Source organism: Vipera berus (genome assembly GCF_964194415.1).
Source record: "Vipera berus genome assembly, chromosome: 3".
NCBI classification, from domain to species: domain Eukaryota; kingdom Metazoa; phylum Chordata; class Lepidosauria; order Squamata; family Viperidae; genus Vipera; species Vipera berus.
Window position 1 is genome coordinate 31,553,313 of NC_138204.1, and position 25,104 is coordinate 31,578,416.

General features: G+C 36.4%; 1 protein-coding gene across 2 annotated transcripts in view; it reads right to left on the reverse strand.

Annotated features, from left to right (window-relative positions):
* RALY (RALY heterogeneous nuclear ribonucleoprotein) overlaps positions 1–25,104 on the reverse strand; it is a 309,368-nt gene that overhangs the window by 281,110 nt on the left and 3,154 nt on the right. The window contains exon 2 of one of the 2 annotated variants that reach the window (XM_081324301.1): positions 17,987–18,015. The exons of the other annotated variant lie outside the window; for it this stretch is intronic. The gene's annotated coding sequence lies outside the window, so the exon portion shown is untranslated. The remainder of the gene's footprint in view (positions 1–17,986; positions 18,016–25,104) is intronic. 2 annotated transcript variants of the gene reach the window in all.

Sequence of the window (25,104 nt, forward strand, 5' to 3'; positions counted from 1 at the left end):
CTTTTCATTAAGATATTCAACTGGCTTTGTTCTCACCTATTTTAGAACGCAGCTGGGAAAACCTAGTGTTATATTGTCATTTTACATCATTCATTCCATATATTTACCTCAGTCAATCAATCTGGCTCAGCCTTCTATTTGTCTTTCTACAGTTAAGTATTGATTCTCCGCAAACAGTTGGCTTTTCAAGCTGTAATTACTGATAAAGTTTAAATTTGATTTATCTGAAAGCAAGATCAGATGCAGATTTTGATGACTGTATAGATATACAGGTGACCACATGTGGAATTTAAATACATGTTGGATTTCCTGAATCTCAAGGTTTTTTGAAGCCTAAATAAGATGTGGTAATAGTAACTAATATACTGTGCAGGTGTCAACTAGCTTACTATTTATAGGCAGGAAATATTACAAAAGACCTTTTTTTAAAAAAAAGTAACTAGGAGAGAAACCTAAGTGATGTTTCTGCTGGTAGCAAGGCACAGATGCATTTATTGTTTTTGGCTTGGCAAAGTTAATGCAATGAGAATCTTTTTTAAAAAATCCTGGCTGCACACCACCAATTAATTTTTCATCAAGAAAGTTCATTGTTACTGTCTGAAGTACATGAGAACATGACTGGATTTTACTTGTCTGCACTCTCTTTAGGGCTTCTTTCTTGAGAGTATTCCTTATGGGGACAGCATAATATGTGGTGTTTTACTTCTTTGCACAGCAGACAAATTGTCAGTGTGAGTTTCCATAAAGCAAGTAATACACATCTGACATATATCTTAGAGTTTTAGGCTACAGAATGCTTTATTTTTTTTCTGTTCCACCTATTGCTCCATGGAGGTAAATAGGTATGTGCATGTATGTGGTGGTAGGTGTGAAGCATTTACTAAACCATTCCAATTCCAAAATATCTTGTTTTGTGAATGACCCACTTAAATGTAGTTCTTTTCATAGGAACAATAGTGTTATCATAGATTTAATTCATGACTTTCTATGGTAGGCCTAGATAAAACCTCATTTTGAAACTGTGGAAAAGTATCTGTCAACAATATTTAAAGAATCCTATGGCAAAGATAAATCCCCAAGTAGCCTCAAAAGCTCTCAGAGACCAGTTGACTGCAAAGAAATATAATCTTTCCATTCCCACTCCACCACCATCCTATCATAACCTATCCTTCCATTCCCCCCACCATCCAGTATCAACTATCAGTACCTGTCCTTTCATCTCCCCATCTTCATCAGAACTAATGAAGCTTCTTGGATGAGAAGCAAAATGTTTTCTTCTTCCCCAAGTTGCCTTTTGAAGACGAAAAAAAGCATCTTTGAGAAAACTATGACCTGGATGACTGAGAATCTCCACAGACAAATACTATGGCATCTTTATCAACTGATATAAGGATAGACAGTCAGTCAGGTGTACTTGGTGTGTCAGTGAAAGGAACTGTGTGGATGAGATGCTGCAGAATATTCCTGAAACACTCCAGAGCATTTTGGGAAAAGACGACATTTTCCTCCTGTTTGTCTTGTTGGCTGCTCTTCTATTAATAGAAGATTAGTATTGGATTCTTTCTTATATGTTTTCCATTTTGTGAGATTTAACTGAAAAAATAATATAATAGGAGGAAAAACATGAAGACACTGGGGGGGGAGGAGTCAGAATCTTTCTTTTTTTTTCTTCCTTTTCCTTATTATTTAGGTGTGAAATATGAGAGACAAAGTTTACTACTTTCTATTGGTAAACTGGACTTTTTGCAGCTCAGATTTGCTAACTTTTTATGTAACACTTAAAATAATAATCCGTAATCGAGACTCTGAACATATATTTTTAATTGCCAGTGTTATTATTACTTTTTAACATCCTCCCTAGAAACTCTGGTCTCTTCCGTTATGGCTCTAGAAGTTTCTCTAAGCTGTTTATTAACCTTCTTTACTCCCTAGTTTCATATTTTCATTTTACTATCTTTACTCTGTTTATGTATTCATTTCATTTTTAACATTTCATTGAAAGTTGCATTTTATATGCTTGTTGTAAAAGGTGCAACTAACATATGCAATATGTATAATATTATTTATCACTACCACTTGACTTTAATGCTTGGCAAAAATAACACAGGTGGCTCTTAGCCATTATAAGGTGCATTTCTCTATCTCAGTCATTCCTAGACCATTTCAAATATGTTATGCTTGCAGTTTAATACAAGTTGTGTTCATAACAATGAGGGAAATAGTTCCAGGTGCTTCAGGTAATGTAGTAAAAGTGACAGGTTCTTATATGAATCTTTTCATGATCTAGGGTTCTTTCTAGGGTTATTTTCTAGAAGATTTTGGGGGAAATTCATTATGTCTATGTAGATTGTTAATATTCTAATCATTCTAGATAAAATGACCATTCAGATCCCATCCAGATCTGAATCTACAGAAATAGCTTAGTCAGTTAAAATCAGTTGTCATAAACTGATAATTTCATTAAAGTACAATCATTTGGAGCAGTAAGTGTAGGATCCAATGGTTGAATCTGATGAATGTCATCAAAAGTGGAACTATCTGTAATTATGTATTTTTCCAAAAATCATAGGTGAAGTAGATAGTGTAATGGTATTATCATAAATTCTGACTTCAATGATATAAAAGTGTTTTCTAAATCTATTTATGAGAAGATTGGTCTCAGATGGTGTTATGTATATAGTGGGGTGACTACATTACAGATGGTGTACCCCATATAGGCACCACATATTTCACTGTACATCTTGCCATGTACATCTTTCTTGAACATCCAGTCATCCAGTGCTAGCAGTGTTTCCATCTACTTTGAAATGTTACTCTATTGTGTCTTCACTCATTTGTCATGCAGTTAATACAACTTTGGAAGATATAGCTTTTGCACGTAAACAGTATAATTTCTTGCAAAAAGCATAGCATTTGTATATTGGGACCTGCCAATTCATCAGTATATTTTGAGACTTGCTTTATCTGGATGACTTTGCTTCCTGAGTTTATTTTATTTGGTCACAATAATTTGCAAGAATTTTGAAATAGCTATTGAGAATAAGGAGGAAAAATATCTTTCCTGTACATAGAAAGCCTTAAAGTCTTGTGGAGAAGTAAACAGCAGGAGTGGAAGAACACTGTAATTTATATTTAATGATGAAAACAGCCTTATATGTGAGTATACAGAACCAATGCTCATGGAAAGAAAAGCAAATCTGAGGTACATTGTATAACACCTGCTGACAATACAAGGTAGAAGGGTGCTAAAAGATTATCAGTGTTGTAGAGTGCTGTGGCAGGCAAAGAAAATAAACAAGCAAACAAGGGCACGAAGAGTAGATAAAACTGCATTTTCTCTTTCTAAGCAACTATAATAATTATGGGATGAGCCTGTAGGATCAACATGGCTTGTATATACTATGCCTTCTGGTGGCTACTCCATTAAACCTGGAATGGTTGTTATCTGTCCAAAAGTGTTATTTACAAGCCATTTTGAATGATAATGTGGCCAGAAGAGCAAATATAATTGGGAAACCACTACCTACTTGTGGGCAAGACTTCCTGTAGTTACTACTTAAGCACACCTACATGGATACTGATATCAAATACTTTAGATTAAAGGAGAACATTTACATTTAATTTACTAATATATAATGGAGCAAAATATTTTAACAGTCAATAGATTGAAGGATATTTTTGAACAATGGACCCAGAAATTAATTTTAAGACTAATTGCTTCTATAGATAGACTATGTTTAAAAGATATTATGGAAGAGGCACACGTTTTACTGGATGAAACTGAGGTTTATATAAAAATGGAATTATACATTACAGGCTACAGAAATGACATGGAAAAAAGATTCTATACTGGACATACAACATAAATTGGCTGATGACCATCTAAAATATGGTAAGTCTTAATAATTAAAAGAGATATACAAATACAAGAATGACTTGGACAACTTTCCTATATTGAATCTACAAAACAATCCTGTTAAAGTTTTGGAGATTTTGTGAGAAAAGATAAAGAAAAAAAAAGAAATTAAATTCTAAGACAATATTTGAAGGAACTAAATATTAACATTGTTAAAACTAAAAGAAGGAATATAAAGTTGGTTTATTTGATCAAGTTAAAGTAGCTATGATGTTATCACTGGTAATCTTTTAATATACTTTGCTGATTATGATTGGGCAACAAGGATTTGTTTATATATAATAGATTGGATATGGGAAGAAGCGATGATTTGTTGCATTTTAAGAGAAGGTGATAAGGTACTAAAATTCTTTAGAATAGTGATGAAGGGGGAAGTTATTTCTTTATACTTTTTACTATATTCTTTTTCCTTTTTTCACCTTTTTGTTTCTTGCACTTTCTATTTTTTTAGAACATTAGTTTTTATCTTTTTAATTGTATTGTTTAATAAAATTACTATAAAAACGATCAAGCAACTTTTTCTTGGATATAAAAATGTTAATTCTCATTTAAAATTAAACAATAAAACTCACTTCTGATGTTGCTGCAGTGGCAATTATTATTTATCATATGCTTTTGATGTTTTGCGGTAGAATATTCATGCAGAAGCCTTTTAGTGAATTTTTATTACATATCTTTCCTTTCAACTGAGGCAGATATGTAGGACTTGCTAACAAATTGAATTAAATTGACCCTGATCATTTTGTAAAACAGGAAAACTAAATTCTTAATTTCTCTACAGTGTAGATATTGATTCCAGGAGTGATGGTATGCAAAATTTGTAAGCAATCCCCTGCTTTCCCATTAAGACATTTTTTCTTAAATATAAATGGTTAATAGGATCAGAAGGCAACACCATAGTTTGAAAAGTATTTGGATACTATGTTATCTGTTTAGTAATCTTAAGCATACCAAGCAAATGATTGTTGAAGAACTTTTTTTCTGTCCTTTGCAAGGTCATTTTATAAAGTCACATTGGCTTGTCATGCATTTGTTGGCATTTGGATTGCTAAGTTTTCTATCTTAATCATAGTAATTAGCAGTTGGTGAGATGTGTCTACATTAGTTTTGTCTGCTGACACCTCGTAGCCTTGAATGCATGCATATATCCATACAAACATACAAAATATAATTTGCACAGCCTAAAAGGAACTCTTAATTTTCCAGGCTTCGGGTCCCAGCATCTTGATGGCCAATTCAGAAGACTGCAGGAAAATATCCCATCTTTTTTTTTTTAGTTGGAACACATCAAGCCTGAAAAGCTGGATTCAAAACCTTTTAGTTAAATCTGTGATCAAACAGAATATAGTATAATGATATTTTATTACATATTCTGACATATAATTTTAGTCCAGTTGAACAGTTAAGTGCCCATTCACACTTAGAATTCACAAGGAATGAATATGTCAATAAATTATTCTCTGCTGTCCTAGCAAAAGTATTTTCCTTCAGTTTTTGCTAACAAAACAAGTATCTTTTTCCTAGTTCGGCATTGTTCAAAGATTATAGGAATACAGATATTCCTTCCTTCTATCCTGTGAAGAGCCAGACAATATAACTTTAGTCTCTAGTTCAGCATTTCTTAATTTTGAAAACTCTAAGATGTTTGAACTTCAGCTCACAGAATTGTGCATCAAATAAAACCTTCCAAGTGACTTTTAACTAAGTATATATCTTTTTTTTAAAAAAAAAGTCCAGTTGCAAGATTTATTGATTAAACTGAGATGGATGGAAATATAAGTGGTTTTGAAAACACTTAAGATAATGATAGGTGGCGCTCATATACAAGTAGGCAGAATTAAACAATTTTGGTTCTTATCTACTTAAAAATTAAAAGATTTGCAGAATGACAAGAAGTAGAAGTAGGGCCACCCAAGATGGACAGGTCATAGCAGAGAGTTCTGACAAAACGTGATCCATTGGAGAAGGAAATGGCAAACCACTCCAGTACCTTTGCCATGAAAACCCTATGGACAGTACCAAAAGTCAAAACGATATGATGCTGGAAGATGAGCCTCTCAGGTCGGAAGGCGTCCAATATGCTATTGGGGAAGAGCAGAGGGCTAGTACTAGTAGCGCCAGAAAGAATGAAGTGACTGGGCCAAAGCCAAAAGGACACTCAGCTGTGGATGTATCTGGTAATGAAAGGAAAGTCCGATACTGTAAAGATTTTTCTCCATAGGAACCTAGAATGTAAGATCCATGAATCAATGAAAGCTGGATGTAGTCAAAAAAGAAATGACAAGACTGAACATCAACATCTTAGGAATCAGCAAACTAAAATGGTCAGGAATGGGTGAATTTAATTCAGATGACCATCAGGTATACTACTGCGGGCAAGAATCCCTCAGAAGAAATGGAGTAGCCTTCATAGTCAATAAAACAATAGGAAAAGCAATACTGGGATACAATCCCCAAAATGACAGAATGATCTCAGTTCGAATCCAAGGCAAACCATTCAATATTACAGTAGTCCAAGTCTATGCCCCAACCACCAGTGCTGAAGAGGATGAAATTGACTGGTTCTATGAAGCCCTACAGCACCTTATAGAACTAACACCAAAAAAATGATGTCCTTGTCATCATGGGGGATTGGAATGCTAAAGTAGGAAGCCAAAAGATAACTGGAATAAGAGGCAAGTTTGGCCTTGGAGTACAAAATGAAGCAGGGCACAGGCTGATAGAATTTTGTCAAGAGAATACGATGGTCATAGCAAACACTCTTTTCCAACAACCCAAGAGACGGCTCTACACATGGACATCACCAGACAGTCAACACAGAAATCATATTGACTATGTGCTCTGCAGCCAAAGATGGAGAAGCTCTATACAGTCAGTAAAAACAAGACCAGGAGCTGACTGTGGCTCAGACCATGAGCTTCTCCTTGCAAAGTTTAGGCTTAAACTGAAGAAAGTAGGGAAAAGCACTAGGCCACTCAGGTATGAATTAATTCATATCCCTGTTGAATATACAGTAGAGGTGACAAATAGATTTAAGGAATTAGATCTGATAGACAGAGTGCCTGAAGAACTATGGACAGAGGTTCGCAACATTGTACAAGAGGTAGCAACTAAAACCATCCCAAAGAAAAAGAAATGCAAGAAAGCAAAATGGCTGTCTGAGGAAGCTTTGCAAATAGCTGAGGAAAGGAGGGAAATGAAAGGCAAGGGAGAAAAAAAAGATACACCCAATTGAATGCAGAATTAAAGAGAATAGCTAGAAGAGATAAGAATGCCTTCTTAAATGAACAGTGCAAAAAAATAGAAGAAAACAATAGAATAGGGAGTACCAGAGATCTTTTCAAGAAAATTGGAGAGATGAAGGGAACGTTTAATGCAAAAATGGGCATGATCAAGGACCAAAATGGCAGGGACCTAACAGAGGCAGAAGAGATTAAGAAGAGGTGGCAAAATTACACAGAAGAACTATACAGGAATAAGCTTAACGTCCCTGATAACCATGATGAGGTGGTCACTGAACTCGAGCCAGACATCCTAGAATGTGAAGTGAAGTGGGCCTTAGAAAAACTGAGCAACAACAAAGCTAGTGGAAGTGACAGTATTCCAGCTGAGCTATTCAAAATCTTAAAAGACGATGCTGTAAAAGTGCTACACTCAATTTGCCAGCAAATTTGGAAAACTCAACAGTGGTCACAGGATTGGAAAAGATCAGTTTACATTCCAATTCCAAAGAAAGGCAGTGCCAAAGAATGTTCAAACTATCACACCATTGCACTCATTTCACATGCTAGTAAAGTTATGCTTAAAATCCTACAAGCTAGACTCCAGCAGTATGTGGATCGAGAACTACCAGAAGTACAGGCAGGATTTTGAAGAGGCAGAGGAACTAGAGATCAAATTGCCAACATACACTGGATCATGGAGAAAGCTAGGGAGTTCCAGAAAAACATCTACTTCTGCTTCATTGACTATGCTAAAGCCTTTGATTGTGTGGATCACAACAAACTGTGGCAAGATCTTAAAGAGATGGGAATACCAGACCATCTTATTTGTCTCTTGAGAAACCTATATGTGGGTTCAAGAAGCAACAGTAAGAACTGGACACGGAAGCACTGATTGGTTCAAAATTGGGAAAGGAGTCCAGCAAGGCTTTATACTGTCACCCTGCCTGTTTAACTTTTATGCAGAGCACATCATGAGAAAGGCAGGGCTGGATGAATCAAAAGTTGGAATTAAGATTGCCGGAAGAAATATCAGCAACCTAAGATATGCAGATAATACCACTCTAATGGCAGACAGTGAATAAGAACTAAAGAGCCTCTTGTTGCGGGTGAAGAAGGAGAGTGCAAAAGTTGGGTTGAAACTTAACATTAAGAAAACCAAGATCATGGCATCCGGCCCTCTCAATTCCTGGCAAATAGATGGGGAAGAAATGGAGGTAGTGACAGATTTTATTTTCCTGGGCTCCAAGATCAGTATAGATGAGGACTGTAGCTAAGAAATTAAAAGATGCTTGCTCCTGGGGAGGAAAGCAATGGCAAATCTAGACAGCACATTAAAAAGCAGAGACATCACCCTGTCAACAAAATTGCACATAGTCAAGGTCATGGTTTTCCCAGTTGCAATGTATGGCTGTGAAAGTTGGGCCATAAAAAAGGCTGAGCACAAAAGAATTGAGGCCTTTGAACTATGGTGCTGGAGAAGACTCCTGCGAGTCCCTTGGACTGCAAGGCGATCAAACCGGTCAGTCCTAGAGGAGATCAACCCTCACTGCTCTTTAGAAGGTCAGATCCTGAAGTTGAAACTCAAATACTTTGGCCACCTAATGAGAAGGAAGGACTCACTGGAGAAGAGCCTAATGCTGGGAAAGATTGAGGGCAATAGAAGAAGGGGACAATAGAGAATGATGTGGCTGGATGGAGTCACTGAAGCAGTAGGCGTGAGCCAGAAGATGATAGAGGACAGGAAGGCCTAGAGTAACGTTGCCCATGGGGACGTGATGGGTTGGACATGACTTCGCAGCTAACAACAACAAGAAGAAGAAGATGGAGAGTGTAAGAACTTTTTTACTGATCAGTTCTACAAATGAGTAAAATCAGCTATGCCAACTCAAAACTCTGGGAATTGTAATCCCTGAACATCTGGAAGGTATCAGAGATTATTTTAAGTTGTGCCAATACTGCTAGGAAATATTTATAACACTGGCATACTTGTTTACAAATAGAACATAGGGGTATTTTTGTTGTATAAAATTTCCAAATCCGATGCCCACCATCTTTTTTATATAGTACCAGAAACTGATCATGTCTGCAGTGTAGTGTTACAATGAAGCTTTGAGCTTAGACAGGAAGCAAATAAAATAAAGAAGATAAAAGGAAGAAAACAAGCAATATAATTCTGGAATTAATGCAGAGATGTAAAGCCTTGGTGGTTCTACTTCAGTGAAGCGCGAAAGATCAGTGACAAAGTTTCATACCTTCTTCCAAATATGTACATATTTCAGTGTTCTGCACATCTTGATGTCACTACACTCAACCTACAGTGAACAGAACATGATGTAAGTTGTGCTACATATTATAATGGGCCATATATGGTGGGTCATGATATGCAACCTAAGACTTTCCCCAAACTTTGCATACAGCCCCCAGAGATCTCTAAAAATGTTTAACTGAATTATATTTTATAATACGACAGCAGCAAAAACTAATTAACTAAATAATTTTGGAGCAAGCCTATTAATGATATTTAATTATCCTTAAATGAAATCTAATCCAGTTATTATTCTTTGGCATGAGGTCTCTGGCATGCCATTCAGAGGCATCTTGAGTCTGGGCTGTGAAAATGAAGTTAATAGATTTTGGAGCCTGAATTTGCTCGGGAATGTCATCTTGTTTGCTCAGACCGCTGGCTGACATTTTTCCTTCTGAGTGTGTGATAAACTGTTGTCAAAAATATTGTAGGTCTTTAGTTTCATCTCCTTTCTCCAAAGACTCTCAGTGCAGAAAGATTCCTTTGAACATCCCGTTATGTGGAAAGGGGAAGAGGATGATAATGAGGGTGACTTTTGGCACACATCCCACATTGCTTTCTGTTATATACTGTATCTAAGGACTGAATAAGCAGCAGTGCATAGCCTCCTAGGCTAGGAATATTCCAGTGTCTAAACATTATTTACTATCTCATGTTGCTACATCAATGCTGAGCCCCAGACAGGGCTGACCTTGCATAATATTGGAATATGTCAATTAGAATTTCACCATTGTGTTCTGTATGAAATCTGTCCTTTTTCAACTGGATCACCTTTATGCATTGATGGTTAGCACCAGTGCTTTTTTTGTAAAAGAAAAAGGTGCCGGAACTCACACACGTTATACAACCTGCCTTGCCTACCCTACAAGGTTCCATCCAAAAAAGGTGCCAGAACTCCGTTCTGAGCATTCTATGACAAAAAAAGCCCTGTTTAGCACAAAAGGCAGATATCAATAGCCTTTTACCAGCCACTGAAAACTAACAAGTAATGGTAATCTGAAATGGCATTTTCTACCCATTGGAGGCAAGAAGCAAATAAAAACTGTAATGTACGCCCTAAAATAGGCTTCAGAATATTTAAGAAACATCCCCAAGACAGAAACAAAGAAAACCTAGCCCCACCCATAAACCTATAATGCTCTTGCTCCATTTGATTTTAGCTCTGCCCAATTGCAGTGCTTTGCATTTCAAAAAGCATTACATATAATCCTCAGCTATCAAAAGGATATATGCAGTACTTCGATTTACTCATACCAAAGAATTCATATTGAATTACCACTATCTGCAGGATTGGAAGAGGTTGGATATTCTGAAACTAAGAATAACCATTCGCTGTCTTTCTGAGAGTGTTCTACTATAACACCCACTATTCCTATCATTAAAACACCTGATAGTTCATTGAGATTCTGTTTAGCATGTTACTCCTGAATGTCAGACATTTGCCTTTGCAGTTCCCTTGTGTTCATAATTAGTGTTGTTCTTCTGGAGAAGAAATTGTCAAGAAGATATTCTGCAATGGAACTAAGAGGCTGGAAGCTGTTTTCAGTGGAAATGGCAGTTGCAGCAGATCATTAGATTGCTTCCAAAAAGGGTTCCTTTAACAAGGAAGGAGACAGGTGTGCCAATAAAATTGATAGTGAAAATATTAGCTTGTTGCATTTTGTGGCTACAGCCAAATGCTAAAAGGAAAAGAACAACTTGAATTCCTTTGTCTTCCTGGACAGATAAATTCATTATTCAGTACCATCCTTTACAGTTGACATTCCTTAAGATGGGAAAAATATATATAAAATGACTAAGCTGGCATCATTAAGCAGAGGAACTGATTCTGTACACCTACCCTGCAAATAAACTTCATTTCACTGAGAGTGAATTAACTCCAGGTAGGTTTGTATATAATTTCAGATTTATTTTTTTTGTCATAACTATTATGGATCAGTTAAACATTTCTTAAGAAATAATTTATTTACAATTGATTATGATTTAAAGAATACCCAGGAGAGAAAATGGTAGAAGGTATGATTATAATTGTATTTAATAGGATTTTTATAGTGCTTTAATAAAAAAACTTTAACTAGTACATAATACAGAAATAATTATAATGGTAAAAGAATATGATAATAACTGTCAGTTACTAACTATATATTCTATACTCTGGTGCTGGTTCTACTTAAACTGATCCATCTCCGAAGGCCTTCCCCAAAAGCCAGGTCTTGGCAAGTCTCTTGAAAGTCCTACCATTCTCTGAAGTGAGCTATCCAGAAGAGGGGAGCTTCCACCAATAACGTACATCTCAACACCCTTTCCAGGTGCATTTCTAATAGGTGGGGCACTTTAGCAGACATTCTTTGTTTGCCAGGCAGAATTTACTTGGTACAAGTAGTCCTGAAGTTACTCAGACTCCAAGCTACATAGGGTTTATAGGGACAATGAGAACCTTGAATTGCATTTAGAAACAGATTAGTGACCAATGTAACTGTTGTAGCAATGGTATTAAATGCCAATATTGAGACTGACTAGTAAGCACGTGGACAGCTGTATTTTGCATCAGCTAAAGTTCCCAGGTAAACTTCAAGGGCAGCCCTACATAGAGCAATTTATAGGGATCTGATCAGATTAGAGCATGAATGACCATCCTTAGTGCATTTTTAAGGGTGTTTTTTTTAAAGAAAGCCTGCAATTGCCACATCAACCAAAACTGAGAAAAGGCCCTCATAGTCAAGGTCCAGCAGGAAGAATCCAGGAGGACCTGAATCTTAGAGGGCTGCTTTGTGTTAGGAGTACAATCCAATTAAGACAGTGCAGTGCAGTGCAAAGAAAAAAAATATCAAAGAAATGTTCATTCTGAAATGCAAGTTTCTTTTCCATGCCAGCCTCTCCTTATGCTTCTTGATAAAATGTCATGATCTGGAACGATAATGCCTCTCCCAATGGGAGAGATGTATGATTTCTCAAGAAAGTAATCTTGAGATATAATTCCACCAGACTATTACTCTATTGTGAAGTCTAGCTAGTCATATTACTGTTTTGTTGCATGAAAATCCTCAACAATTTCCTGTGTCTCCCTAGAATGGGCTGAGAAAGTGAGTACTATAGAAGTACTTGATTAAATGGACTACTTATGCTAACATTTGGGCAAGCTATACTTTCCAAACTGAAAAAGAAAACTGGCTGGGTGATTTGGCCCAGTCACTCTCTCTCAGCCAAATTTGCCTCACAAGGTTGTTGTAATGACAAAAATAGGAAGCTCAAGTATTAGATATGTTTGCCACCATGAGTCGACCAAAAATATGTATTAAAAAAGATGAGATAAAAATACAAACCAATAATAAGACATTACAAAGTAGCAACAATGGTGCATTGGAATATCTGCGAAAAATACCATAACTAATGGGACCACAAAATAGACAAAGTAATAGAAACTGAAATTAAAGTGCAATGGGACTTTAGACAACCATCAAACAGACAACCATCTGTCACACAACACCCCAGACATAACAACTGTTGATAAGAAAGACACAATAATCTGGATAATGTACATTGCAGTATCTGGAGAAGCAGAACCAAAAAGAAAGAAATGGATAAAATCATAAAATACAAAGATCTGCAAATATAAGTTATAAGGCTGGTGGCAGATTGTTCCGATAGTAATAGGCACCTTGGATGCAATCCCAAAACATCTGGAGCTTCACTTCAGCACCATCATCACTGACAAAATTATCAGTCAACTGCAAAATGTAGGTTTACTTGGAACATCTTACATCCTGCAAGAATACCTTTAACATAATTAAACATCAATATCAATCCCAGGTCCTTGGGAAGAACTCAATAAGTGAATAAAAGTGCCAAATCATCTAAATATCTGGCTGACCATCCAATCAACAACAACAATAATGACTTAATAGGTAGACAATAAGTAGGCAAAAATGCCAAGTCCAATCTAAACATCTGAGTGTGTGACCAACCTCCCTATAAGGAACAGTTTCTTCCTTGTAGGTTTAATTGAAGTGTGAGAAATGATAGAAATGATTGTATGATCAAACCCAAAATTTACATCCTTTCATTACTAAAGAAGTACAAAACCACCAGGCTCGGCCTGTGAGGAATTCATTGAAAGATTTTTTTAAAAAAAGACATCCTGAAAGCAAATTCTCTTGTATGAAACAGAATGACAACTGGTAGGAAAAAAAACAAGAGTTCTCTTTTTTTTTGGGGGGGGGGGCAAATAAACACCTACATACAGATTAATAATGCAGATGGATTTCTGAAAAGGTGACTGTAAACCAGAGTGGATTTCAATTCCCAGAATTCCTCCAGCCACAAGGTTAAAATCCACACATCTTAAAGTTGCTGAAATTGATAAACACTGGCAATAAATGGATAGGAATGTATGAGTAGGTGTGGAAGGCTTTAGAAAAAAAGCTTAATCAGAGTGCAGCAAACAATTTAGAGATGGGTGAGCAGTCTTGTATTGAGTCCACAAATCTTAAAGTTACTGAGGCCAAGCAACTGTGTTCCAAATGATATATTTGAATGAATGGCCCTGAGAACCTGAACTAAAAAATGAAAGACGTATCTACAAGAAACATACTGCCTATAAAATATAGATCCTTGTTACCTTTATTCTTTAAAAAAACATATTCTTCTTCTTCTGGAAGATAGAAATTCTTTTATTTTTGAAATGCTATTTTCTTTGCTTTCTGCCCTCTGTAATTCTGCAAAATGATTGCTTCTGTTTCAGCTACACAAAGAAAACAATGACAACAATAAAAAAAATCCATAGCCACAAGAGTCCACCTACCTCTAAAGCAATATCTGAGTGTATATTTGTTCTTCCCATCTGTTTCTTTCTTTTAGCCAGTTTCCAATCCACGAGGGGCTCAGCCCTCATAACACACCACAAATCTTACTTAAGTGATTTGTTGAAGGACTTGTCAAAAGCCTTTCCAATGTCCTCACTCTTTCTTCATTTTCCCTCTCCCTCACTTCCTGGGCAAGGCAGGGCAAAGAGCAAATTGGATAACATGAGGAGAGTGTCTGGGCCGCTCACAGGTAACACTAGGTAGGGACAATGGTGGGAGCCCAGAGCAGCTCTTCTCTGTCCTCCCTCCCTCACCCTCCCTCCCTCAGTTCTAATAGACAGAAGGGAGAGATCCTGGCTGGGCAGTGGACAGTGGCAATTAAAAGCTTAGATGGCCATAAATAGACATTGAGGAAGAGATATGATTAAACAAAGGACCATCATGAGAAGTGTGTTTACAACTAAACACATCTCTGGCTACAAACAGTGTCACTACCACCTGTATCAATGAAGCATAATGTTGGATGAATTCACTGAACCTATATAGCTTTCTGATGATATTTCCTGCCCTTTCCTGTCACTCTCCAACAGTTTTCTGTCAACTAGCAAAATACTGCAGAGCATTCTTTTCTTTGCAATTCATGCACACATCCCAATGACACAGGGGCAGAAGGCTTTCTACTTTTTGTTATGAATGTGTGCTCTTTTGAATGTTCTAAATGTAATGAAATATTTCAATTTTGACATTTTGGATAAGTTAACCTGTGCTATTTCTTGCCAAAATTGCTCCAGGATTTCTGGGTAAAATGCTACAATGCACTTCTCTTTTCAGTCAATCTCAGTAAGCAGCACATTATTCTCTGATAAACTACTCTCTGCTTCTTTTCTCTCCACTCTCACTTATACACATAAAGATGAGTTTTAGGTTATTGTGGTGGTTTTAAACTCATTTTACCAAATTTGGGTTGCAAAAATCTGGACAATTTAGAAATGCCTGTATGTTTTTGTTTCCATTTAATAATCTGGAATCCAGCCCATGTCAGGTAGCTGGAGCCTTCAAGTTATGTCCCATCTTGAGACATGGGAAGAGGAGACTCTCCATGTGCTGCCCTTCAAAGGACATATAATCTAGCATGTTGTCAAGAAACAAAGCACTTATTCCATGACACTCAACAATACCCACCAGTTGAGCAGAGCAACAAACCATGATCACGCCAAAATGACAACATCTGTGCAATGATGTAATCATGGTGTCCATATGTACTGGAATTGCTACATACTGGGTCACTGCATATATATCATCACCTGCTCCCCCTTTCCCTCTGTATTCCCTCATGGAGCACAGCATTTTTCTTTCTCAGTCTCTGCAGCAGCCTCCTTGCCATCATTGTTTGCACATCTGCCTGGCTCCTCTTCCATTGCCTGCTTGCTTTCACACATCACAAATAGAGCATGTGCCGAATCAGGAATGGAACAAAGCAGCACAAGAGATTGGCAGAGCAGCAGCAGGCAGGAGATGGTTGAGGTGGAGGGCCAAATGTGAAAAGAGGTGGAATGAGGTTAGGAGAGTCCTTTTTTGGGGGGTGGGGGGTGGGGGGAAGGGTTGGGAATACTTTTTTGATGCTCAATCCAACTGCTTAAACTGAGACTCCCTTGAAATGGGCCTTGACAAACTTAATAAAGGCAAAACAGGGATTGGATTGAGAGCAGCAAATATCATTTGATATAGCATTCTGCAAATTCAAGGATGGATAGAGTGCATTTTAACTCATTTGTGGGAAAAAGTGCTTGATATATTACTCGCCTTCTGCTCATCTGTGAGGAAATGTTGGTATTGGTCACTATATGTCAAGTATGGAAAGATTAGCTTTGATTCCAGTAGAATTGTTGGGTAGAATCATAGAATAAACAGGATGTTTGACAATCTGCATTAATGAGTGCTGCTACATGCATTTTGGACTTAATTTGTAAAAACATTTGGGCACTTTCTACAATGCACTGCTATTTAAGGGAATTCACTAATTAAAGGTGATCCATGTTAAAGGATTCAGTGTGTTTCCTTTCTGATGTGATCTGGTAGAAAGATTCTTGATCTTAAACAATCTAGCATCAGACACCTCAAAAATCAAAGACTATGTGTAATAACTTCATGAAAATGTATATATTTATTTGTATCTTGCATTTATTATTTTTACAAATAACTCAAGGTGAGAAACATATTCCATACACTTTCCTCCTTCTATTTCCCCCACAACAACAACCCTGTGAAGTGAGTTGGGCTGAGAGAGAGTGACAGAAACCCAGCTGGCTTTTATAGCTAAGACAGGACTTGAACTCAGGTCTCCTGGTTTCTAGCTTGGGGCCTTAAACACTAGACCAAATCGTATCTAACCTTTCTTTATTACACTCTACTAAAAAGCATTATATGAAAGCCTCAATTGACCAAAGCTAGAATAAATGGTGGAAATAAATATTATGGGTCCACCTGGTGACAACCATAGTTTGTGGAAGATTGCAACGTGGAATGTAGTAATCAGTAAAGCATGAATGGACAAATAAAAGGGAAAACCTAATGAAATTAACAACAAGGAGAAGGATGTAGGAAATGAAGATGTAAGTTTAATTATGAATGAAAGGCTGAAATGTCTGCTATAAAGTATGTAATAGCATTATCTAAACAGTTGTGGATCCATTATGAATATAGGAATATATTGGATGGTGCTAATTGCATGTTACATATTGGAGATAAAACTGTGCATCTTTCTGAATGAAGTAATAGAGAAGGAAAAGTAATTCTGTTATGTGACATGTGTCAATGCTGCTAACATCGGATGTTCTTGCTTTGACAACAGATGGAAATGTAGCCATCTTTTCTTTTTCACTTTTAGAGTTCGTTGATACTGGGTGGGCGGAATGTGGATGAGAGTCCAGCTAGTCATAACAATAATAACTCAACCGTGGGAATCCAAGGTTATTGTACTCAGAGTTGATAAAGATTTGGCAGGCTGGAGAGCTGGGGAGAAAGCCCGCGCTTCAACCTAATTGGGAGATGTGATTTTGAGGAGGGAATTGTGCTTTGCTACTTTGTGCTCAGGGAAGGGGAATTCAGTTTTTGTAGTGCCAATACTTTGTTTCTTGAATAAAAGATTCTTTAAGGTAAACAATGCCTCAAAGTTCTTTTGAAGAGTGTCATCTGTCGGAACCATGACAACATGAATGGATGATGTGGGAAAGAATAAATGAGAATGGTGACTTGTGAGTATCTGATTAGACAAAAGTATATTTCTTTTAAATATGTCATTTAAGTCTACTCATATGTACAGATGGAAAAATCATATGGATCAAAAAAGTTAAGTGATCATGATAAATGCTGGCATTTGTTCAGTCAACCCAAGAGCTGGAGGGAAGCACATTAATGTGGCCATGAAGAACAGCTGAAAGAGAAAGAAAGAAATAAAAGTAATAGAGAAAAGTGTAGGAATTGCAGAAAAGAAAAGATAAATCCTTTATGAATAAATCCTTTATTAAAAGATAGATTAAATAAGGAGGTGGAAGCTGCTTACAGCAGAGTGAAATCAGTATGTTACAAAGTGCATCAAAGTATGCGGCATTATGCAAATGGGATATAACAAAGCAGGATGCATAGAGAAAATATGAAATAAAAAGTGAGAGATGCATAGCATAATAATGAAATAAAAGAGTGTAGATGAGAATAAATGCTGCAAATACAATTTTCTTACTTTCTTCAAATAAGAAAATGCTGCAACACCTGTGGATGAGACAAACATATGCAACAGGAGAAATATTAAAATATGAACTTGTAAGGTGGCTGTACAACTTAACATATCTGTGTGAAGACTACATATAAAGGAAAAGTGAACAAGTGAGTCAAAAAACATTCAGGGGACTAAAGGAAATTTGGAAATATATAAAGATTTGTGCTGGGCAACAGGTACGCAGATTGGATTTTGGCTGTTCAGCAGGTTATTGAGATATGCATGAATGTGAAAAATAAATGTTATTGTACATTTGTTGAGTTAGAGAGAATGTATGACAAAGTGAATAGGTTTGACTTATGAAAAGGTTTGTGCAAATTAGGAGCTGAATGTTGGTTCCTGAATGCAATAAGAATGGTGTGTGATGAAAGTACAAATCCTTTATCAGAATAAATGTAATAGTGAATGTTTCAATATTGAGCAAGTAGTATGACAAGAATGCATGATGTTGCCTTGGAAGTTTAATGTATTCATGGTTAACTGTATAAGGAATGCTTGTAGTGTAATTTGAGGAATACTGCTCGGGGATAAAAATACACATGCACTTTTGTATGGAGTTAATGCTGTATATTTGCCTGAGAATCTTAATGATTTGCAGTGTATATTAGACTGATTATATAAATGCAACAAAGAGTACAGATTTAAAAATTAATCTCTCAAAGGCTAGGATACTTGTGTTCATTGGAAAAATATATTAAGCAATCACAAATTACAGTATACTGTATATAAAAATTCATGTAGCAACTAGAGAAATGTTTGGGCACTTTGATGGAATATTCCCTAAAGAAGAAAAAAGAATGGATGGAGAAATGTTATGTCATGTATAAGCTGGTAGAAATACTGTACAATAGGTAATATATGCAACTAAAATATGTCTAAAGTTGTCTAAACAAGTGAAATTGGCTATGCATGAGAGTAAACCTCTGTCCTTTATGTATCTATGGAATTGAGAAATATATATATGCTAGGAAAATAAGTTGAACTCAGTGGGAATTGAATAATTAGGTACCCTAACATCATTGTTTTTGCCATCTTTTAATTTTATTTTTAATGAATAATTGATTTTATTGTAAGTTCTTAAACAAAGTTTGTTGTGAGTTGCCCAGAATCATTGACAGTCAGACAGCATTCAAGATTAATAAATTATAAATGTGGATAATCTACAGTTAGATTCACAATCTAATACTGGTGAAATTTAATAATTCAAGTCCTAACCAAAGAGCTAAGAATGATTAATGAAGCATCTAAGAATATAGGCAGTATATTGTTGTTGTTGTTGTTGTTGTTGTTGTTGTTGTTATTATTATTATTATTATTATTATTATTATTATTATTATTATTATTATTATTATTATTATTATTATTGGAGATACAGTCAAGATGGGGGTGATGCACAATGAATATAGGCTGAATGCAAATGTGAGTGACCAGTACAAAGAATATATATATTGATGCAGTTTGGTCATAAAGAGAGAACTAATGATGAGTGGATCGTAAAACAAATGGTTGAAGGAAGAGTGAACAGGTCAAGGAAGATCAAGGAAGTTGTGCTTAGATATTAAGACACTTTTTAAAAAAAGGAAGAAAAGGTAACATATGAACAAGAAGTAAAGATACATTGTAAGAATAGAAATTTTTGAAAGGCATAGGTTGTTGTAAACTAATTTTAACTATGTTTCCTTTTATTACCTCATGTCTTTAATTTTTTGGCTTAATAGTTTTCTTATTCCTTTTCTGCACTCAGCATAATTTTTAGCTTGAAACAGAACACTGTGATGGATATATATGTATTATACTGTATATATTTAGGTAGACGTAGAATTCTCATAAGCTAAACAAAAGTGGTTCATTTCCTCTTCAGGTACAAAATGGTTCTCATTATACTAACCATCCTGATACTACATCTAAATAAATATATGGTATCGCTATCTAAAGTAGGGAAAAATTCTTATCTAGTTCATTAACTTTCTGAAAAATTATATAGAACATTTAACAATATAAGATGCATTCCACAAAAAACCTCCACCCAAATTCGGAATGGATAAAATACTGAATGTTAGTCCTAAGAAGAACCCTGGAGAGTCCTTTGTTGTCATATAGAGGAGAGTAGATGATTCCTTAATGGAATACTAAAGCATTAACTTAAAACTCAAGTTTTATTTGCATGCAGGTTCGCTACTTGATGGCTACAGCATCAATTTGACAGATTGTTTGTGGGAATATCACAGACAAAGCTTTCATATCACTGATTTTCAAAACCAGTACTTTTCCATGGAAATTGTGGATGCACTGAGGTGTGAGTCACAGCATGATGAGACGGTACAGTGTAAGATGTCACATGATGACTGAGCATTAGTGCTTCAGCAACTCAGTGGTAAAATGAATGAGGCTGCCTGCTACTGACAAGCTAAGAGGGTGATTTCAGGACAGTTTTCAGCACTCAATTAATTTACTCCTGAATGGTTGAGTAGACTGCAAATGGACCAAAAGAACAAGCAGTTTTATTATTAAAAAAGTGGGAAGTGTCAATTAATTTTTTTACAAAACTATTTCCATGTCATTTATGTGAATTAGTGTATATCACTTTTGCATCACTGCAACACTAAATACCAATTTCCTAATACTTTGCTAAGACTTGAACATGTAAGAAGTTAACTGCTTAATGAAACTTGCAATGCAATCACCGTATTCCAGCCTTTTGTAAAATGAGGTAAAATTGCATTTTTGAAGAAATTTAGTAATTGGCATTGTAAGCTTCTCATTTAGCTGTAAGTATTATAGTCAAGGGACGCGGTGGCTCAGTGGGTTAGGACGCTGAGCTTGTCAATCAGAAGGTCGGCAGTTTGGCGGGTCGAATCCCGAGTGCCGCGTAGCAGAGTGAGCGCCTGTTACTCGTCCCAGCTTCTGCCAACCTAGCAGTTCGAAAGCACGTAAAAAGGCAAGTAGAAAAATAGGGACCACTCCGGTGGGAAGGTAACAGCGTTCCGTGCGCCTTTGGCGTCTAGTCATGCCGGCCACATGACCACGGACACGTCCTCGGACAAGCGCTGGCTCTTCGGCTTGAAACGGAGATGAGCACCGGCCCCTAGAGTCGGAAACGACTAGCACGCATGTGCGGGGGAACCTTTACCTTTACCTTTACCTTTATTATAGTCAAGGCCTCTGAAATGATCAGTCAGTTTAATCTGTAAGATATTAAGTAATTGAGGAGACGAAATGCAACAGTGAACCATTTCACCAATAGCTCTGTGCTCTTATATAATAGAGAGATCAATTTAATCAAAGAGGGCAACTTCTAAAATAAAAGCTTACCATTGGCATTCTTTGGGGCCAGTTGTAAAGAGAACTTTTGTCTTCTTCAAATGGAGTAGCCTAAGGCAGGGGTGTCAAACTGCCAGCCCACAGGCCGAATGCGTCATGGTGAAACTGCACCTATCCCATTGCCGACAATGGAAAAAAAGTTGTGATACGTCCTGACACATCACGTGATTTTGCAAGTTTGACACTCCTGGCCTAAGGGATTGGTTGGGTGGGGAGCATATAGGGAGAATGACATCTCTTCGGTTTGAGAATATACGTATACCTATTAACATTTCAACAGTTTTCCAAAAAGCTTCTAACATTTAAATAGATTCATATTATGTAAATCAGCATGAATTCAGTAGATTAACTAACTCCTATAAATATAGGTATGAAAAGTGTAGGATTAAGGTTATATTTTAACTATCTTATTACAGCTTTATGAGTTAGAAAATGGTTTGCTATTAACGTACGGCATTTTGCCTAGCATTTTTGTGAAATTAAAGGCCTTTGAGGTAGCAATATGTGCAAAAGCTAGATCTCTTCAGCTCTTTATTGCAGAAGAAACCTACCAATGGAACACACAGCTAGAGGGATTTAAACTATTTAAAAGAAACAGACTAAACAAAAGAGGAGGTGGAGTTGCTCTCTATATAAGAAATAACTTTATCTCTACAGAAATAGAGCACAACAATGATGAAAACTGTAAACTGGAATGCATTTGGGTCAATATAAAAGGGGGAAAAAAATGACATTGCCATAGGTGTATACTATAGGCCGCCCAACCAAGCAGAGGAAATAGATGAACTTTTTGCTAGTCAGCTAACTAAGGTATGTAAGAAGCACATCACAATAGTAATGGGGGACTTTAATTACCCTGATATCAACTGGGAGACAAACTCTGCACGAAGTGGAAGATCAAACAGATTCCTGTCAAACCTAGCAGACAACTTTCTCTCCCCAAAAGTAGAGAAGGGAACTAGGGGATTAGATATTGGATTTAATTCTCACAAACAGAGATGAAATGATAGAAGGTGTCGAAGCCACAGGAACCTGGGGGGGAAGTGATCATGCAATATTGGAATTCAACATTCTGGAGGCACAAGCAATAGAACACAGCCAAACTAGAGTCTTGGACTTTAAAAGAGCTAATTTCAATAAACTTAGAGAGACCATGGGAAGAATCCCATGGATGAGAATCCTAAAGGGGAAAACAACTCAAGAAGCTTGGGAAATTTTGAAAAGTGAGGTAATAAAGGCCCAGAGGGATAGAATCAAGATCAAGTGAAGTACTAATACCACTTTACAATGCTTTGGTAAGGCCACACCTGGAATACTGCATCCAGTTTTGGTCACCATGATGTAAAAAAGATGTCGAGACTCTAGAAAGGGTACAGAGAAGAGCAACAAAGATGATTAGGGGGCTGGAGGCCAAAACATATAGGGAACGGTTGCTGGAATTGGGTATGTGTAGTTTAATGAAGAGAAGAGTGAGGGGTGACATGATAGCAGTGTTCCAATATCTCAGGAGCTACCACAAAGAAGAGGGAGTCAAACTATTCTCCAAAGCACCTGAAAGCAGGAAAAGAAGCAACGGATGGAAACTAGTCAAGGAGAGAAGCAACCTAGAACTAAGGAGAAACTTCCTGACAGCTAGAACAATTAACCAGTGGAACAACCTGCCTCCAGAGGTGGTGAATGCTCCAACACTGGAGGTTTTTAAGAAGAGACTGGACAGCCATTTGCCTGAAATGGTATAAGGTTTCCTGCCTGAGCAGGGGTTTGGACTAGATGACCTCCAAGGTCCCTTCCAACTTCTTCTTCTTCTTCTTCTTCTTCTTCTTCTTCTTCTTCTTCTTCTTCTTCTTCTTCTTCTTCTTCTTCTTCTTATTATTATTATTATTATTATTATTATTATTATTATTATTATTATTATTATTATTATTATTATTATTATTATTATTATTATTATTATTATTATTATTATTATTAAAACCTGTAGATCTGTAGAAATACAGACTGTATTTCAGCCCATTTTAAAAAAGGAACAATCAATTTCTTAGCCTGTATCCCTATATGGGCCTAACTATAGCACAAGTGTAGTCTGGTAACATCTTTTTTTTGTTGTGTTCTCTGACATTGTTCTCATCTACTCCACAGCTCTTGAGTAGGAAAGGCTTAAGTCAGCCTTAGTTATACCAGGATTAAAATAGTGTTGTCTCCTTAATGCTAACTCCACCAAGGCAGTCTCAAGAGGTTTGAAATCTCTTAAGCTTTATTATATTTTATCTTAGAAGGAAGTCAGGTAATTGGCAATGACTCAAAAGGGAGGTCACAGACTGAAGGGAAGGATTGGCAATAAGAATAGCAAAATACCTGCTAGTTATTCTTTTCTGCCTACTTAGAGGTGGGTAAAAAAGCATTCTAATTCAGTAATGAGGTAAAGCCAAATTTGGGGAAAACTCTTGCAGTTATCAGGTTGCTTTCTTGAGAATAAAAATGGGGAAACAATATGAGGCACATATAATTTAAATCTCAATTTTGCCAGGGCAGCTGGAATGAAGCTCATCAACAGATAATCAGAAAAAAATGTCACAGAATTATATGGGTCTTTCCTTCAGGTCTCAAGAACTCTTGTGAAATTTCCCCAATGTCTTAGGTAAAAATTATATGGTTGTGTATATGCCTTGTATTAAGTTATAAAGTGATTGGCTTGGGTTTTATTTAGTATAATCTGTAAACCCAGACAAGTTTTGGTAAACTATGTTTCACATTGTTTTATGAATTCAACCAATTGTGTCTACATAAAGTATATTTAGTACAACTTAGGATCCCAGACTATGTTTGGGATATTTTACTAAGTTTAATTCTAAACAGAATTACCTCCCATTTTAACATTTGGAGCTATCATTAGCCACATTCAAGGGAAAGAAACTCTTCACTTGTGTCTCCACACCTTGTAATCTACATACACCATCTGCCCATCTCATCCTGTGTCTGGTAACAGGAATAATATTGGTCCATTTGACAACAACACTGCATATCTTGAGAAATTCCAACTTTACGAGGAATTACTGTTATTTTATATACAAATACCACACTGTTTTATTACTCTGTCTTTAGATTCAGTTCAAGGTATGAATTTTCCACTTTGGTAAATAAATAACTGAATGATTCAAGGCCTTTGTTATGGTATTTATTTGAGGATCAAATTACAGCACATTTTACTGTCAAATAAAGTGATATTCTCCATCAAAAGTATTAATTTTCCCTTCACATTCTTTGAAGAAAATTAGATTGATGAAACTTAGTTTTGGCTAAAAAATATAATGTATACACATGTACCTGTACCATCCTAATCCTCTTCCCTTCCATTATCATTTGGGAAACATCTCTCACATAGATTCTGATAATCCTCCCTCCCTCCCTCCCTCCCTCCCTCCCTTCCTTCCTTCCTTCCTTCCTTCCTGATACTTGGTCCACTTCCTGATAAATAATTGCTGTGGTTGGCAAACCTTTCCAGCCATTGGATAATATAGCCTAAATGTCTCTGGCTGTTATCATTCTTTTCAAGTGACTGTCTTTATTAGACTAATGCTCTTTATCAATCCCTTAAAATCTGTCTACAACTTTACCTTGAGATGTAGATTGTCAGGTGGCATTTTGCTAGAAAACAGAAAACCATTAGATTAAGCTGTGTGGCTCTTGGAGAAATGCCTTCTATTCTAACCAAGCCCACTTCTTTCTCTGCAACATCAACATCTATCTATAAACATGAATAC